General features: G+C 44.4%; 1 long non-coding RNA gene across 6 annotated transcripts in view; it reads right to left on the bottom strand.

Annotated features, from left to right (window-relative positions):
- The window catches only part of LOC119464813 (uncharacterized), a 97491-nt gene that overhangs the window by 11923 nt on the left and 67140 nt on the right, over positions 1 to 18428 (bottom strand). The window contains exons 4-5 of one of the 6 annotated variants that reach the window (XR_007463636.1): positions 4892 to 4917; positions 1572 to 1582 (exon numbers count right to left, since the gene is read on the bottom strand). The exons of 2 other annotated variants lie outside the window; for them this stretch is intronic. This is a non-coding gene — a long non-coding RNA (uncharacterized LOC119464813). Of the gene's footprint in view, positions 1 to 1571; positions 1583 to 4710; positions 4918 to 18428 lie in introns of those variants that run through there. 3 more of the 6 variants (XR_007463633.1, XR_007463635.1, XR_007463629.1) reach the window with 3 other exon arrangements.

The following is an 18428-nucleotide window of genomic DNA, read 5'->3' as shown; positions in this document are numbered from 1 at the left end:
TGGGTGAATCCCGTCGCTTTCCATTAGGTGTGCTGAGTGGTATCTGGATCTTACTACAGCGTATACATGCCTCATCTAATTCCGAATATTTGCTCCGGTATGTTTGATCCTTAGGCAACCGGCTCGAGCCTCAAATAGCAAGGCAATGTCCTTTGTGTTATCGTATAGGCTTTCCCTTTTAATTTCTTTCTTCTCATTCCTGTAAATCTTCATGGTCCTTTTTGTTTCCATACTTTGCAGCTAATTCACTGTCTCGAGTTCTCTCACTTTCTTTCTGATGACTCGCGGCTGTCTATTTACAGTTATGATTATCCTGTACTTGGTTATCAACTGCCTTAACCTATTCCTCCATTCTGTGTCCATGCTTTTCATGTACAGATATTTGTATGCTGGTATGCGCCACACGGAGTTTTACATGTAGCGAATGTATCATTTGGTAATGTATAACCTGCTGTGTAACTTAATGCCCAACACAATGGATCACTAAATTTTGCACCAGGCTTTCGCTTTCAAACGCCGCGCGGAATTTTTAAAAATTGGCACTCGCCATATTCCTATCAAGAATGCCGACGACGGCACAATGCCACTCTGCCGAGCATGTTTTATACATTGTGGCTACTCACTCAAACCGTGAGTAGCAACGGCACAAACAAGCGCTACGCGCACATAAACACACGCTAGTCTGCCGATTGCCACAGTCCACGCTGAGAGGTGACGCCTGGTGTCGAGAGTATTGGAGCGCACCCGCCGCCTGCGTGCGCGGCTAAAATATTCTGGTCTATACAAACGTTCAAATTTTGGAGGCTTTATTGTCCAGTAAAAAGCAATTTTCTATGAAATTATTGGTGTTTAATTGTATATTTCGGGTGATTTATCCAATTCAATGACTCAGCTTTCCAGATGGTTCCAGCAGCAGCCGCACCAGTCGATGATACGCGGCGTGCGGCACATCGCGTGACAAATCGCGCGATACGATGGTAACGGTAATGATGATGATGATGATAAAACAGGACGGTAAAAAACAGTCACCTAGCTTGCTTGGTTTAGTCTTGAATGCTATACATGTGTTTAATTCTTGAGTTTTTGTATACATCTCCTTAATCTTTTTTTTCGTCCTTAACCCTTCTCTATCCACCTTGTGCCAAACCTGCTACCAAATTAAACTACCACATGTAACAGTTTGCACAGTTGCCTATGCAACTGCTACATGGCGTGCCACCTGGTGCATTGATGTGCAAGTGCAATATAAAGTGTGCAAGGAACGCCGCTACGCGGCGCGCATCAAACATAGCGTGACTAGTGTCAAGCGACTGTGCTAATTAAGCGAACAGTTCAAATCCTTCTCGTGAAACCGAGGCAAAGGGACTTCGCCGCGAAGATCTTGTAGTGTTTGGTGCGGAAAATTATGCTCCCTTAAAGTCGCTACTCCAGCTTACGCAGTGACTGCTGCGTGTGCTGCGGAGGCCTAGGACATTTACAGCGAAGCTGTATATGGCTAGCTCATTCGTCCGTCTATGACCGGTACGCATAAACTATCATCATCAGCAATGGCTCTAGCGTCGTCGTCTTCTTCCACATCTGGCTCGTTGGCACCCCTCTGCGAAACCTCGAACGCGCTCGTGCTCCCTTGTTCGTCGTCTTCTTCCACAACTGGCACCAATGACGTTCATCATTCCAGCGTTGAATTAGAGTTCTCTTCTGTCGTCGTAATGGAGAGCCAATAATGAACCTTTTATCGTCTTACATGACGGACACATTTATATTTTACGCAATGTAATTTTGAAATATCGCAAGCTACAATTTGACAGCCGCGGACTGCTGGCATAACGTCAGTGACGCCGTTAATCCGTCGCTGCCGAACGTGTGTGTAACCTCATTAACAAACACACAGACGTAATAAAATATATGAGAAAGACTTTAATGCACCGTCGGGATTAATCCAGTGATAAACACTGGAACCGTAAGTTTCAGCTTAGGTGGTTAACCATCTGTACGGAGTGCTTGGGTGGCAGACAGACAGAAAAAGAACTTTAATGAAAGTCCTGAGAAGCTCCGTTGCCCCCTCTCAGGGAGACGGCGAAGCCGCGGGCCGCACCCACGTCGGGACGGGGACACCGAGCTCCAGCGCTACATCGTGGGCTCTCTGGACAGCCAAAATTAGCGTGACTGGTCGGAGCTCCGAAGAGCAGAGCTCCACTCCTCTGCAGTGCATTGCTGCGGGCCCCTCTGAAACGAGGGGCATCCCCAGAGCATGTGGCCTAAGTTCTACATTTTCCGCAGCTAGGACAGTCTGGACTAAAGCAGTCTGGATTGATGTAGTGAAATAAATTGAGGTTGGGATATGATCCCGTCTGAAGCATGCGTAGTGTGACAGCTTGAGGTGTGTGCCGTGTGGGGGAGAGTATAGTCTCCTACCAAGGTAGTAGACTTTGGTAACCTCGTTGAAGGTGGAGAGAGTGTCACCAAACTCGACGAGCCTAGAATCGACGGAGCATCGACTCGCAGTGGCGTCAGCGCGGAGGGTTAGTTCGCGCGCTTGGGTGGCGATTTTTTTTTTTTACAGCGTAAGGTGTTATGGGCTCATTCCAATAGCCGTTTCGGTTCGCGATGGAGTCGCCGTCGGCGGTGTACGCCCCCGTAACCGCTATCGCCAGAAATGCGAAAAAATTACCCGATTCCCGCCGGGATCGAACCAGCGCCCGCTTCGTGGGAGCCAGTTACCCTACCACTTAGCCACGCAAGCGCTTGCTATCGGGCAGTGGAAAAATGCCCTGAAACGCTCCCAAGCGCGCAGGGGCAGACGACCCTAGCCTCCGCCAGACGAGGGGCGGCAACTAGGTAAGCCGCCTCCAAACACAGCGTGCGCAGGCGCAGCTAGACGACGAGATGCGGTTCAGATGCGGCGCATAATCAACGCGGGTGGGACTGTTTTCACAACAAATCCGTGCAGGGGCGGGGCCTCGCCCAGATGGCGTATCACCATTGCCGTAATTCTTTTCTTCGTCTCTGTTTGGCGCCGTTCCAACGCCAGCAGCATTGGAACAGAGAACAGGCTGGGCTGGTGGTGACTAGGAGCAACTGTGGCTGCTATTAAGGGATCGATGCTATTCCTAAATAAACACATCACTGTTTTGGTGATCCAAATATAATCTCACTATCAGGGAGGGGGCAGTCTACCTGGCTGGAGCAGTATTTTTTTATTTGGGGTGTTGCTTCGCTGTGCTCCGCAACACCCTAACGACCGGAGCGGCACCGGGACACAACCAACCGCGCCGCCAAAGAGATAGGGGAAAAAGTAAAAGGTGAAACGTCATCGACGCGAGGCCCCGCCCCTGTACGGATTTGTTGTGAAAACAGTCGCACTCAATCAACGTGATCCCCGGCTGCCGAGCCTCCACCAGTATGGCGGCGCCATCTAGTTAAGGTGCTTGCAAACGTAGCGTGCCCGACATGTAAATTGCAGTTTTAAGGCTTGATCGGGTTCAGAATACTGCTGTGCAGAGAGCACAACAAGCCGCAACACGCCGTCGACGCCGGGTGGACAGTTCAGATCATTCTCGTCAAAATGAGGCGAACAGACTGCAGCTAAAAGCACGTTATTGAGTTTTCTTTCCCTTTTTGTTTCTCTCTATCTGCACCAAATTTCCCTCAGAAGAAATTGGTGGCTTTAAGGTTTTGCAATATAAAAACAGACTTCGAAACAGTGAACGAAGGCCGTGCGCTTCCGGCCGCCTTCCTCTCTCGCGTACACTAGATTAGGCTGCGGTTTCCGGCTCACCGTTGCACGCTTTCACTGGCACACACAACGCACGTCGCGTGGCGACGATTTTATGACCGTTGGACTTTATACGAAATATCACTACGACGGCGACGGCAAAAATGCGCTTGGAATGTCCATATAATTCCTATCGCAATATCTTTCTCGTTTAGCTACAAAGTATTTTGGACAATAAACCCACATAACGTGTTTTGAAAGCTGATTTCTTTCTTAAGTTGATGGTTTATGGAGATATTACTCAAAAATATTTAGCGTCGGCAACTAGTTTGGGAATGGGGTGCTTGTGCGACTCTATTGCTGCTTGAAACGTACAAAAAAGGCTTAGCGTCTAGTGCGCGCAATTAAAAGACGTAAAAGCGGAAACATTCCAAGCAGACACAGAGGTAGTATGTGTACAATGGGCCTCTTCGATTATCAGTCCCTGACAGTCCCGGACTGCTTGGGACTGCTGTGCTGCATTTGATTTTGCTCGGACAGCTTCCGAAGCTCCGCCCACTTGTCCGAGTGTTGTCAGAAGCGCGTTCGTTTATTCACGCACCGGAAGTTCCGGACTGCCCGCGGACTGTTGGAGCTGTCAGGAGATGTTTGCTCGGACAAGCGCAAGTAGCTAACAGACGACGGCAGTCTCAAAACGATGCGCGCGGTGTTTGACGCCATGTTGCGAATGGGTACATCACCATCGTAGTTCAAAATGGATACATCACCATCGCTGCGATGAATGCATGTTCATGCTGAAAATTGGTATTCATGGTTTTAAAAGGAATGTTTCTTATTCAATTGCACAACCACGTTTATTATGCGCGATTCTTTGTTGTGAACTGTTTCCGTCCAGGTAAAAGAAGTGTCCGATTATTCAAGAGCAGCTGCTGCACGACCAGACAGCTCGCGGGGGCGATGCACATCTGAGACAGCGAATAAAATGAGATAAACAATTTTTCAATGTAAGACAGCAAGCAGGATACATTTATTGAGCCCACGTGTAGCGAGGTCTTGCCAGAGATCCGAGGACTTCAGCCACATTTAGAGTAGGCACAGACAGGTTTTCAGCCCCACTAGCCCAACGCATAGGCCTAATGCTATACCCTTGTCCTTGCAGCTTTTAGTGCAGGCGACGGGGTCTGGGCATCCGCTGCCAATTTCTGCAGAAAAGCGATGTTTCAGTTCGTAGGCACAGCGAGTAACACCAACAAATAAGTTATATTTGCAAAGCAAATGTGATGAACTTATGAGGGCAATTTTGCTAACGACCACAAAATGGTAAGTTCCACACACCTAATGCATAAAATAGATGTCTGCGTAAACCTTTGTACACTGCCCTCGCTCTTTGTTTATTACTCATAAAAGTAACAGCCTCTGAAAGTAGAAAGCCAATTCGCCACGAACGACTCATTGGTGAATATCGCCCAGAAGGTCGTCTTTGAACTCCATAGTAGTTTCTTACGGGCGACAGAAAATACTGACTCTGCCATTCAGAATGTGCGGGGTGCAAAACAACGCATATTACCAAACTCAAAGTATTCGACATTCTTCAATTATGAGAAAGTCTAATTGAAAAGTGGACATCCATGCAGGCGTTTGAGGTGAAGTAATGTTATGACTTCGTGTCTGTCACAAAATATTGATTTACTGTAGGTGAAAACACAACGCATTATTGTTTGTTTTTTGAGCAACCTATATAAAGAAATATTACGTGAAGATTAATGATGATCGAAAAAAAGGAATTATAGAATGTTTTTAGTTCGACCGTATCACTTTGTATTCAATTATAGGTGGCGGGGCACAAGGCACCTTGAATTTCTGCCTCAATGGACATTTTAACGGTAGGCTTTGCCATTCGGTATTCACTCAAACATCCACAAAGTGACTCATAAAAAACACTGTCTGTATATTTTGTTGTGTGGGGAAGTTATCAAATCCATTATATCTAGAGAAAGCACACCTATGTCGATAGAACCAGAGATGCGAAATAAATTCAGTATAGGAATTTCAGAAACGTATAATACGATTCGAGAAGTTTGCTCAGAATTCTAAAGGCTCCGTAGAATAAATCAAGAAAGATTTATATTTTGTCGAAGCCATCATTATCAAAGGGTAAAAAGGAACATTGCGATAGTGAAACGAACGTTTTCAAGAAATAACTGTGGCGTATGGTAGATAGCGAGTGTTGAAATACGCCCACATATGACACGAACCAAACAGCGCAAAGGACAACTCAGCCGCCTGCCATGACCAACATGGCTGTCAGCCTGAGGGACAAATTCAAAACTATAATTTGTGTAGTCAGATTTGAAATATCCCGTGCAATGCGTCTCCGTGCTGTATTTCTCTTCGAAGTAGCCGCGCTTGAGCACTGCAGAGAATTCCGAAAGCCGAAACTACACGCGGAGGAGCACAGATCTTCAGGCAGTGCCCGCACATTAGAACTGACCAAGCAGCAGCCACTACCAGCGACGGTAGCGACGGCGTATTCTTCTACCGTCGCTGGTGTCTCACAGTTTTCGACCCTCAATACTCCTGAGTAAGTGACTCTCAACGACCGCTGCACGTTCTATGCATGCATGTGTGGTCTACGTGAGCAGGGGCGCTGATTAATAACTTATTGAAGGTTTAAGTACAACGGTTGGTCATCTAGAACAATTTTGCACGCTCACTGTGTTTGTGCAAGCTTCATCGGCTTCGTGGTGAGTTGACTACCTTGAGAGATACTAGAGATACTTAGAAATCACCAATTTAGGCTATGAGGAACTTTGCCATGGTTTTGCAGGTCTCTTAAAGTTATGGCTGTGGCCGATCGAAATGTTCCCCGACACGCAAGCCACGACCAGAGTATTGAAGAGCGGTGCAGGGCGAACTAAGCTTCGTCGCCTAAGCACGGCTTTAACATGTGTCTATTCGGATAATGTTTACTGCCATGCGCGTGTGTGCATGTTTGTACACCATTCAATTGGGTTCAAAACGGTGGCGCTTCCTTGCACGCGGTATCGACTAGCTGCTGCGTACGCGTGGCCAATTTCTTCGTGCAATTGTGTGCAGGAGGTCGATTACTAAGTGCACTGTGTAGCTTTGCCGGTACGGTTTGTGGGAGCGTCTCGCTCTTCGCGCCCACGCCGCTCTTGGTTTTGCTAGCCGTGCGCGATCGCCGCGCGTGGACGCGTAGCTTGGTGGGCGAGCACGCGTGGACTTTGGTCTGCGGATGACAAACTTGGTGCTAATAACGAGGACGTGCTGAAGGTTTTTAAAAATGTTAACTAGGTTGTTTTATGTGACATTATTTTCATTGTTCTCTATCACATGATTATTGCAAAAATGTGATGATTTGTGAACAGTATTGCATGGTTAAACGTACAGCTCAAATATATCATTTGCATTCACTGTCACGTCCATTGAAACATACGAGGGGAATTGTTATACATTTGCTTTGCTTCTCTGACCTTAATTGCAGGGTCGTCTCAAGTTTGCCAGCTTTTTTTTAAGTATTGTGTACACCTTCGGGGTTTACAGGCAGCTTCAGCACATTGTGCTCGATTGTGGAGAAGCCAAAGAGGTTGCAGTGTATTCTACAGTGTTGTCCAGCAAATGCAAGATCCTTATTTGTTACATCATGCTTAATACCAATTGCGATAACGCATATAGTGTCCATATAATTTGCTATCGCAATAAAAAGAACATTGCTTGTGTGGGTACGCATTCTAGGTATGTTTTCCTTTAAAGCTTATTTCATATGGCTTGGATAGATATATTTAAAAGCACGCCATTTTGTACAGACAGCATACGTTCTAGCATTCCGTCAAAAAGACCGGGAAGAGCCACAAATATGGTTAAACATACGTTCACATTTAAAAGCTCCATATTCTACGCATACCAGCAACCAAAATCTACCAGTTTGAGCTGATGTGACACAAAAAACGCAAAATCCAGCTGGGTTTAGGTTAAGTTTTGCACAACGGTTCGACATGTTAGTAAACACTAATTCGCCTCAGCTTTGATTGAATAAACTTGAGCAACAAATGGAATGCCTCAGTGTCCAAGATTGTCAGTTGTCTACAATGACATGGAGAAGGCTGATTAACGCGCGACAAGCCTACGGCATGTCAAGGAAAATTTTGTGGCCTGAACACGAAACTCCATAATAACAATTGAAGACAAACAGCATATCTCGCTTCGCAATCAGGCATACAGCATATAGATATGCTGTTATATATATATATATATGTGTGGAGAAACAGCATAAGCATTATTGGCTAATTTACAAAAGTATCTAGTAATAATTTTGCCTCAAAAAAATGAAGATTTAAAGCCTTAAGTAATTATTGCGCAACGGTTATATTGCATGAAAAGGTGAGCACACCGGCTTTTTAGGTGCGGTCTTTATATATCTGGTTTGTGGGCGTGCGGTTATTGATACCGGCGCCCAGGCCTCTCCTCGATCATATAGACGCACAATTATTTCGCGTTTAACGAAAGATTACCGTGGGGTTGGGCATGTAAAGGTACCTATAGGCCAATTTTCCAACGAAGATGTATAAATTTTGGGGCTTAAACACAGAACTCCAGGTGAACAATTGAAGGCAAACGGGATATCTTGCTTTGCAATCAGGCATACCGCATAGATATATGTATGTATGTATATATATATATATATATATATATATATAATATATATATATATATATTATATATATATATACATATGCGTAGTGACGACACCACTTTTTTATCTATAAAAGGGAGACCCGTCTACCAACTCCTTCAGTTCATTCTCAGACTGCCATGGGTAGACCACGGAAATTAAAGACACCAGAAGAACAGCGTGAATCCAATGCTCGACCATGTGTGGTGTTTGTTACAGCTTCGCTGGACAATCACGTTCTCAGAGCGGGTTGGCGGCCAATTTTTTTAGCAAATCTGATTTTAAAAATTCTAAATACTATAGAAACGAGCTCGATGACATATGGAGCTAGCTATAATAATTTCTCAAGTATGTTTAAATACTTTATGTTAAAGACGTAACCGTATTATATGGTGCCATTGCTCATGGTGCAACATATTAACAGCGTATATAGAGTCTTCAAGAGATGACAATCCTGCAACTGGGGGTCATAATAAGGCACTTACGGGGCTAAGGCATTCATTTCTTTGGGAGTATGTTCTAGCCACAATGGAAATTAGCATGGCATGAAAAACACCTACCAGATTCGTAAACAGAAACAATACCTTACAACAAACAAACATGTAAAACTTTTACACTTACGGCATTGGCTGACCGATTTATCGGTTCTCTCCTGTGCTGCAGTCATCTCGGCGAGGAACGCTGCACGCAGGTAGGCGCAAGACATCGGAAATTACCGAGGGTACATCAAAGTTTCCTTCTTAAGCTATATTTTCACCCAATTCTAAAGAAGATTTCGCAAGCCTGTGGAATCGATGCTTTCGAGTGAGACGGAAGAGTATCCAATCGTATGTGTATTTAGCAGAATCTAACCATGAAAAATTTGAAACAGCAGTTTTAATCAGAACGGTCTGTTACCTGGCAAAAGTGGTGCCCACTCTCGCATTTTCACGCATGCGTATTCCGTTTATAATAGAAAGAGCGTTGCTACAAAGGTATGAAATGCATTGCTAATTAGCGCAGCCCACTCACCTGCTAGTACTGCAAGGAGCAAGGTGGCAGAGGTGAACTTCATCTTAGCAATGAGCCTGACTTTGTTTCCTACAAGAACGAACGGAAAAGTTCAAATTATGTGGCTTACCGAACACAGCGTACCGTGGTGAAAAAAGAGGTTAAGTTTGCGTGAACGCTAAGTCGTGTATGGTTTTCTATAAATTTAAAATGTTTAGGGTGCAATTCCGTCTTTAGTTGGCCGGTGAATGTGTGCTGTCAGTTCAGGAATCTGTGTGTCCATTTATAGAGCCACTGTTTATACTTACGTTATCAGTGTAGTTTAAAAGCAGTATTCTATGTACGAAAACCTTTCTCTGACGAATGGGACTACCACGTGTGGAAAGATTGCTATACACTATGCAATCAATGCAGGACGAAGAAGGGGTAGTTCGACACGGGCGTTCAGCATTTGGCGTTCAAAAGAATGTGCTGCTTGAGATAACGATTTAACCTAATTTTTTGTGCGGCTAGCAAAGCGGCGAATAAGGGCCTTCTCGGTGAGGCAGCACTGTTATTTTAGGTTGTTTGGAACAATTATCCGGAAATAAAGGCAATCGTGCGGCAATCTCTGTAAATTGAAAAGTAATAGATTTGTGGCTTACGAAAGAGCCATATCTCATGCGTGTCTTTTTAACAAAATATTTACATACGCATCGCGTCCAGCTCAGTATTGGACTGTTCCTATCTCTCATATTCACGCAAGCGATAACTAATTTTGAAACTAATAGGTTTTCTTTAATTTTATAGCTTGTGTTGAATCAATATGAACATTTTCTGCTCAAGCAATGAACGCTTTTCGGGGAACATGGTATCGGAAGATGACCCACTAATAATGAAAATGCCGTAAGCGTATCACCAAATTATCAATTGAATGTGCAAGCAAACCTTTCTACTGCTCACAGAGATATTGAAAACCTACCTGAAAAGACAAAATGCTCGAAAGAGACTAAATATTCGATCGCACAGCAGCTTCAAGAATGATTAGGGCAGGACAGTGTGTCTCCTTTATATCTCCCCTTAGCTCGGAAAAAACACACGTGGAGACGTGTTACCCAGCTGTGCATGAATACAGTTTGCACGGGATAACGCGTTTCCTGTTTGGTGGCCAAGGTAGGCTAATTTGATTTATATTTTAAAGTGATGCACACTTGCGGAAAAGCACTCGGAAGCGGGGATTTGGATAAATATTATTCCCAACGGCAGCCTAATTTTACGTACCTGACGCATCTGAAATGCGCGCTTGGCTTTAGGTACTATATTTGGTGACCAAGCTATGCCAGGCTTATTTATATTTTAACGCTACGCACACGTGCAGGAAAAAGGCATTCGGAAACAGGAAACCAAATGCGTATTATTCCCGATGGGAACCTTATTTTACATACACGCCACACTTGAAATGCGCGTTGAATTTTAGGTGCCATGTTTGGTGACCATGGTATGTCAGATTGATTTATATTTTAAAGCGATTTCTGGTTGTAGAACCACATATTCACAAACAGGAAACCGGACGCTTATATTTCTCAAGAGCTACCAACTTTTTTATTCATGACTGGTTTAAATGTGGTTTGAGATTGATGTACTTTGCTTCTGTAAAAATTACTATGCGGATATTCTATGCGTATCCCCACAGACAAGTATTAAAATTCAGTTGAATCGACGGGAATGCTTTTGAGAATTGATACACCTGTTAAGCATGATCTGGCTTACTCTTTGTCTAGTACAGTTCCTTGTCTAGGCTAGCTTATTAGAAGAAAACTAGGAGGTGCGGAACGCTGGTTTTAAATAATTACTACTGCAAACACTCGTCAAGAAATTGGCTAAATGCTATGTGTGCTTTTTTCCATGGTGAACGGTAAAAAGGAATGCAGTGAGAGAAGTACTTTTGAATTGCTGTGAAACATGAAGTACGCAGCCAAGTGGTACCTCACAATGCAAGAGTTATTGCTGTTTCAAAGAAGCTAAGTTCTAAAAAATATATTTCTTGTCCTCACAGTGACGAAGAAATCTCCCTTACCTCTCGGTTTATTGAAAAATATTTTTAAAATATCACGGGAAACTGTAATATTGCTCGTGTCTAAGCTTCGCAACGGGTAAAGCTCTTGCTCCCATCTATATATATATATATATATATATATATATATGTATATATGTATATATATGCAAAACCCTGGCCAGATTGTCTGACATAACTAAGGTGAGTGGTATGGAAAAATTGTCTTCGTATCACGCAGCTTCAATAAAGCCCGCAAGGTTAAGATGCCGTCATAGCATGCTGCCCTAAGGTTCCTTTCGTTCCACATTTGCGGCTGCCGAAACCATGGCTTACTGCTGTCTTAGGCAAGTTGAACCACTATTGAATGAATAAGCCACTTCAAAGTATTACTCCTTGAAACCTTGCTAACTAATCTATCCGTGAGTTTCTTGCACCACCACTGTACATATGCCATGGTTGTTACTGAAAGATGAAATGGCTTCAGTGCCCAGCTGGTGCGAGTAGTCATTTCCCTCAGCGGCGGCATTTACTGCATTCCGACAGCTTACTTACCTAAAACAAAGGGTCTTACCGAAATACACAAGACAGTCGCAGATATGTTTTCAATGTATATCTAAAATGATCAAATAAAATCATACACCCTCCCAAACTTCGTGACGTTCGCTTAAAACACTGCGGTTCGGTAGCAATAGGAGTCGCGCCTTTTAATGTGATCGCGTTAAGGGCCACGTGTCACAGAAAATCTGGCGTCGGCGGGGATGTCGGCGTCCGTGGCGGAAAAATCATCCCCAACCACCCTGACCGCGCGGGCCCTCAGTGCGTCGCAAGGTATAGCGACGGAGAAAATCATCCCGAACCACCCGAACCGCGCAGGCTCTCCACGTGGTGCGGGCATTTGGTGAATTAAAATTAAATTTCTCCCAATAAAATCCGTCAGAAAAATGGTAAAGTACGGCTTAAGCACAACCTACAGACATGGCGGCGTCGGATTGTAATTTGAATGTACGAGAAAACATAATTCTGTTACGAAGAAACTCAAACACGCAAATGCAAGTCAAAAGGCAGGTCAAATTGGGACTTCTTCTACCTAATGCGTTTTGGACACGCGCGCGTCGGGACAATAGCAAACAGTTATCAAAATAATAAAAAAGGTGCTAGCGCCTTCGCATTTTAATACAAGACGACTTACATAACCCCTGGAAAAACGCCTTCCCAACAATGCACTTCTGTTTAAAAGTGAAGCCGACTTTGTAAGCTGGCTTTCGCACGTTCTGTGTTGCGGTGAAGCCCACTGAAACAATAAATGTCACAGTTTCGCCCTAAGGGCGAAGCAGTGAATGCGATAGCAACACAGCAATGTCATACGAAGTAAGGTGAGCGGCTTTGGTAGCAATATGAATTGTAGTAAACATGAGCTGATTAAGTAAGCAGGTGTGCTGCGGCGTAAGTAGACCGACATGAAGAGAGACTCGATGACCACGAGGAGGCGCGTGTGAAACGGTGGTGTTGATGAGAAGCGCTTCCCGTGGGCAGCGCGTGCGAAGGGACACACCTGTAGCGCTGCACTGCCGACCCGGGCAGCATTGCATGTGTAGCGTGCGTTGGCAAATGTGGCCCGACTATTACTAACTGATTGAACAAGCGTGCTGTGAGCGCGCACAAACAAACATGAATACATCACACTGAATGACTGCAGACAACGACTGTCAAAACGCTGACAGCATGCGCATAAATACGCCGCAGCAGCGGGCGAAGGTACGTGCGGTCTATCGCTTCAACGGAAACTGAGCGGCCAATGCACGGCGCATAAAGGTCAGAGCCGTGTGGAGATAAGAGACGGTGCGGACAAGCGACGAGCGCGGTTGTTGGCAGCGTAGAAGTGCGCCCCTCCCGCTCCCCGCGCTCCCTGCGGCACTGGCTTCCCGCTTCCTTGCTTGCGCGTGGGTGATTGAGCGCGTTCGCTCTCCGTGATAGCGCGCGTCGCCGCACGCTTACGCTCGGGCATATATATATACGGCGCGCGGCGAAGATGTTATCTATAGGGAACCTCACGGCGACGGCAGAAATCCCGTAGAAGTGTCCATATAATTGCTATCGCAATAAAATGCCACGCGAACGGGGCCCGATAACGCTATCTAATACCAATCTTAAAGGCTAAGCTTAAGCGTCCACCAATTTTTTGGCTTGCTTTTTGAGCTTCAGACCACAATGGAAAAGGCTATGCAATTACAGAACGCAGGGCGACAAGCACAGACAATACTGATAAATATACGCAGCGTGCGGAGAAAGCTTCTTAGCTCGACGATAGATTTCTAATTCGCCGTCACCAGTGCAACGTGGGTTACCGGGGCAACATCTGACACGGGCATTACCTTCCACAAAATTTGGGTCTACAGCGGTTACATTGTTATTGAATGACTGAACGACACGTATTACTAAGATGATCTAAAAAGCACCACAAGGTACTCTCATCCCACCTCACTGGGAGACGTACGAAGGGGAATGGGTCACCTTATCTGCAAAACTTAGGACAGCATTGTATTGAACATTATCCTATTGTAGTACACAAGCAAAAAGTATCAAATTTTCATACTGGGTGCATTTCTAGAAACCCTCTGCAAGAATATTAACAACTAATTTAACCGTCGCTCGTGACACAGTGAAAGAGAAGACCAGGTGTATAAAAGTTAACTATATTTCAAGAATGACTATAGTCTTGAGCTGCGATTGCCACGTGCCTACTTAAATAGGCGCCTTATGTTTTACAGATTATGAACAGCAGTAATCTTAAGTTACTCGTTGATTTTGTGCAATCGTAAAAAAGTTGGTATCATTCAGCATCGATTCTGGCGTTCAAGTGAAGGCCGATCGCTTTCCGCTGTTTTATTTGTATGAAACCGCAGTACACGCATTTTATGATCGGTTGAGTTGGACTAGATGAGTTTCAAGCGTTCAGCATCAGACTTTCTTGTAAAAAACGTGCTGAACGAACACAGTGAACAAAGAAACCTTACTAGGACTTTTTTTTCTATCCTGGCGAGACGCATATGGGCCATAAAGATCTACGACCTACTGTATTTTGTAACATGCGAGCTGGTTGGGTGTCATTGTTACTATTACGTTTTGCTAGCTTACTCAAAAACTTGTAATTGACTGTTTGCCGAAAGATAAAAAAATTGCGTAGCAATAGGAAAACCAACGCAATGAAAGTTATGACGGCTACATTGTGACTGTCTCAGAAGAACACGCACACCGATGTTCTCGTTCATGGGGTCCATCTATGAGAACCAAAAAGTTATCAAAAAAATGGTACTCCTGAAAGTTTAACGTGCTCTGGTGGTGGCCCTACAAGTTCTTACGTCTTCGCATCCTGAACAAGCGCGTTTAAAACACACCTCATCACTCGATTTCGCCTGACCGTACAGGCAGCCTCGGGTACTGAGCAGATCAGTTAGTTATGTAAGGCTTTGTGGCACTAAAGCAACTAAGGCTATGATGCGCCAACTGAGCAGATCAATTGTACCAATGCACGAAAGGAATTTCATTCACCTTGCAGGATCTTTTCTGAAGCTTTTCTTCCGTTTTTACAGCCTCAGGAATTCGGCTCGAGGCGAGAGGTCCTCAGCTGCTTCACTCGTCAGTTTCACGCTGCCCACTCGGCCTCGGAACATTCAGGATTGCGCGGATTCCGCTCGAATAACAAGTTAAATCTCGGTAATGCATATATTTGAGTAACGCACGCCTTACACGATATTGCCCTACCAGGTAACACAAAAACAGGATGCCCACTTCCGAGACGGTCACACTGTCGCCGTATCATATAGAGTAAACGTGTGTCTCTTTCCCGTTCACTGACACAACCTGCGCCATTTTCTCGTCAATATCAGCGTTCGGCAGCATCAACCTGCTCAGGCAGCGTCAGAGGCAGCATGCATGACAGGTGTATGTGTTATCAAAACAATGCGTTGTCATATGACGGAGATAACTGCATTTGTTGTTGTCTTTGCCATCTTCAATCAATTTGAGCGTATGTATCTGTTAATCTAGCGTTGTACACAACCGGTGCCGGCAGTGCCAGACAACTTGGGTCGCTGGGTTCGATTTCGCGATGTCTTCGTAGTCGCGGCATTGTTGTTATTCGAGCATCGCCATCCGACTCGCGCCTGTGATTCTTGCGAACTACCTTCACTCGAGACTGCTGAAATGCGGAAGAAGATCCGTACATGTAGTTTGCGGAACACCGGGTGGTAGCTGCCTCCGAACAAGCCGCGATTAAAAGGAAACTTTGACATTAGCTTTATTTTTGATCGCAGGATATCAACGCGCTATGACTTCGTGCTTATCGACACTCGCATCGGTATTTCATCACCCTTCTCGTCTTTTCTAGGCCGTTTATTCTTGCATCGAGACCGGCTATTTCGAGTTGCGCATAAAGTCTGAGTACGACAACACTGATACGCTGCACCGAACTCCAGCAACGCAAGACCGTCACAGCGACTCGGATCAAAAACACCCTGATTTGACGCTCACAAAAAAAGCTATTAGAGGGCTACAGCATTGTATAAAAGTGATTTATTTGTTATTTCAGTTTCTTAAGATGTTTACTTAGGCAGCTCGATGATGGCGTATTACTAGGATAGCAATGGGCCTGATGAAGAGGAACGTGTTCGCAGTTTCGAGCAGCTTGGAGAGCCCAGGCTGTTTCTGACCCTCAGCATTTGCAAGCTCCACAATAAGCACATCATTATTTTTTTATTATTTATTGGATAATGTGAGCCATTGCAGGCCCTCACAGGAGTGAACAATAAGTAAATGGAAAAACCTGTCACAATATCGACTGTCAACATGCTCGAACTCATCGAGTGAGTTGCAGAGAGCTGGTCGAGGTGCACCACCGCAGGGTCGACACCATTTCCCGCTATTTCAAAACAGCTTCGCATAACATTAATTCCCGCAAAGCATACGATATGCATAATTGCTTTCATTGAGAGTACGACAACAATTGCTGTATGCTTAGAGAATTATGGATTTCTGTGTATATGTTTCTTTGCATAGCAGAAACGTATTCTGAGACAGTTTCATTGGCCTACTTCAATGTTGCCCCGTAAAACGCTCGCTATAGGCCTATTCACATTTATGGTAAGATGTGCCTCATAATATTTGCGGACGAATGCTATCTAAAACCTAAAGCTTATTTCAAATGGGTAGTGTCGCAAAAAATAAGTTGCGGTTGAGAATTATTCTTATCTGGCTTCTTTTTTCCGAGTATGTTTTACTCCAAATGTGCATCACTTTATATTCGGAATCAAACCCACGTACCGTTGTTGGTGATATTTTATGAATAATTTTACGTAAAACCTAAAGCGCACCTAAAATGCGTCGAGTATGTAAAATGAGGTTTCCGTTGGGAAAACGTGGACGAGGCTTCCTGTTTCAGACTATGTTTTTTGAGTAAGTATGCACCTCTATATGTTTGAAATCAAACCTAAGCGCCTTGGTCTCCCCACTGCGTAAGTGTTATCCTGTGCACAGCGCATTCACTGCCAAGCTACCTCTTCTTCCGGCTTGAAGATAATTTGTAAAGCAGGGGCATTGTCGTATCTTTATGAGCCTTCTAGCTGTTCTGCAATCGAAGACCAAGCAGGGTTTCGCCATTTCGTCTCTACAGGCGAGAGGCGGAGCGATCGATTACTCTATGAGAAGTACATATTTTACCTTACCTTCACTATATAATTTGTTACTCCGCATTCATCATTTCTATAAATATTATTTTATGTTCCTGTATACGTTTGCTCCTCTGAAGGCCTTTTTGTATGAGTGCCAAATGTTGGCATAGCGCGAACGCAATTAGTCTCGAAATGTTTAAAAATAAGTGTTGCTTTCCTGAATATCATGTATAAGAAGCGTAGATTGCTGAGTTTTACACGAAGTGACGGAAATAACTGTTCCAAAACCCCGCACCATATATACCTCTTTGGTAAGCCCGAAATATCTTACGATTCAAAAGCAGTAGGATTGCCATCTCAATCACTCAAATTTCTAATCGTTCAAGGCAGCGAAGAACAGTGTACACCTTGCGAGAAGGGCCTTACCTGCGACCTTGTTTCACATATGGAAGCACTTCACACTACAGGAATTACTGATGCAGGTTTGTTTTACGGCTGCAAGGTAAAGAACGCCCCTCTCAAACAACCTTTCTCTCTTCGCAACCACCGCAAAATATACTGCTGTAGTTATACATGTCGAAGCTCCATGCGTTATGTCAAGTCCCTTGCATACAGAATGCCGCACGTGAGCAATCGTGATAACACCACATTGAAGGAGAGTCGGACATCAATAGGCGTACTTAACACCTAATGGGCTTAGAAATATGGTAAACCTAATAAAATATAGAAAAAACTTACCGTTCTTGAAAAGGGAATTTCTCGTCGATTCCGAATGACACTGTGTTTGTCTTTGCACGTAACAGTCACACTCATTCCTTAGATGAAGTTCACCTCTCTCATTTTTCTCGGAGCAGTCCCAGCAGGTAAGTGGGTTAAGCCAAATGGCATTGCAATCTTTGTTGTTATTGAAAATGATCCTTAATATAAACGCAGTGCGCACTTCTGAACAAAAAGCAGTGAACACGCGCTATTCTTGCTGTCCAGCAATATGTGATATAAACTGCAGCTACAAACATTGCAACGGTGAGATTTCACAAAATACACGCACAAGAATAGGTATTCTCCTATCTTTTTCAGAGGAAGCAATTTTATTGGCTGGCAAAGCCTCCTGTCGATATGGAAGAGGGTATAGCTTCGCGATGAAAGGTTTATATACTATCGGTAATTTCTGGTTTACTTTTGCTGATCTCAGTGCAGCATGCCTTGCCATGATCACTGCAGCAATTTAAAGAAGCGATGAGATGCGCAGTGTAGCAAGTAAGTGGAAAAGATAGGTTTCATTCGATGAGTTCAATAAAATAAAAATCTTCCCCAGTTTGTGTTAACCTG

This window comes from Dermacentor silvarum, chromosome 9, assembly GCF_013339745.2.
Source record: "Dermacentor silvarum isolate Dsil-2018 chromosome 9, BIME_Dsil_1.4, whole genome shotgun sequence".
Classification (NCBI taxonomy): domain Eukaryota; kingdom Metazoa; phylum Arthropoda; class Arachnida; order Ixodida; family Ixodidae; genus Dermacentor; species Dermacentor silvarum.
This window is presented reverse-complemented; position numbering and strand designations above follow the sequence as displayed.